A 985-nucleotide genomic window follows, 5' to 3' on the forward strand; every position below is an offset into this window, starting at 1 on the left:
CATTCCTTAAAAAAAAAAAAAAAAATGGCTTTGTTTTTCTTTTGCATTTTTACGAGTTTTTTGGAGCCAAACCGACGACATACAGCCGGGCGGGCAGGATGTCAAATGCTTTTAAAACCCAGCTTCATGAAGAAGGTATAATTTAGGGGGCTCCTCGCCCCTCCCCACGTGGGAGTCTGCCCTTGTTCTGCAGTAAATTTCCACCTTTGCCATCCAGAGCGAAATAAAATAAAAATAAAAAAATAGGTAAAATGCACACGGCACGCCATCCGCCCGTTTTAAACGTCCGGCGCTGCGGTTTTCTGTGTTTATTGGCCCAGCTCTTCAGCCATCACCCCATCAATTGTGGAGGCTTTTCGTCACCCCGGGAGGAACCCCCGTCAGGGTCCCTCCCGTCCCCGGCTCCCCTCCCACCACCTCCGGCCTCGGGCAGCCCACGCGCGGTGCTCTCTGCCTCTGGATCGGTTTTTTCGGGAGGTTTTGTGTAAAAAGAATCGCACAGAGTCCGCGGTCCGCGTGGGGCAGGGGTGGGGAACGTCCGGCCCGCGGGCCGTATAAGGCCTGAGACATCATTTGGTCTGGCCCCGCCAGGCTTTAGGGGTGAGTTAATTAAATGTCTGACCAAATATAGCAGGCTAATTTTTATTTAAAATATACTTTTTATTGATCTTTTACAGAGAGGAAGGGAGAGGGATAGAGAGTCAGAAACATCGGTGAGAGAGGAACATCGATCAGCTGCCTCCTGCAACCCCCCCACTGGGGATGTGCCCGCCACCCAGGTCCATGCCCTTGGCCGGAATCGAACCCGGGACCCTTCAGTCTGCAGGCTGAGGTTCTGTCCACAGAGCCACACCGGTTTCGGCAAGTTGATAATTTTTAAAGATATATTTTTATTGGTTTCAGAGAGGAAGGGAGAAGGAGAGAGTTAGAAACATCGATGAGAGAGAAACATCGATCAGCTGCCTCCTGCACGCCCCCCACTGGG

This window comes from Myotis davidii, unplaced genomic scaffold (assembly GCF_000327345.1).
Source record: "Myotis davidii unplaced genomic scaffold, ASM32734v1 scaffold1622, whole genome shotgun sequence".
Lineage (NCBI taxonomy): Eukaryota > Metazoa > Chordata > Mammalia > Chiroptera > Vespertilionidae > Myotis > Myotis davidii.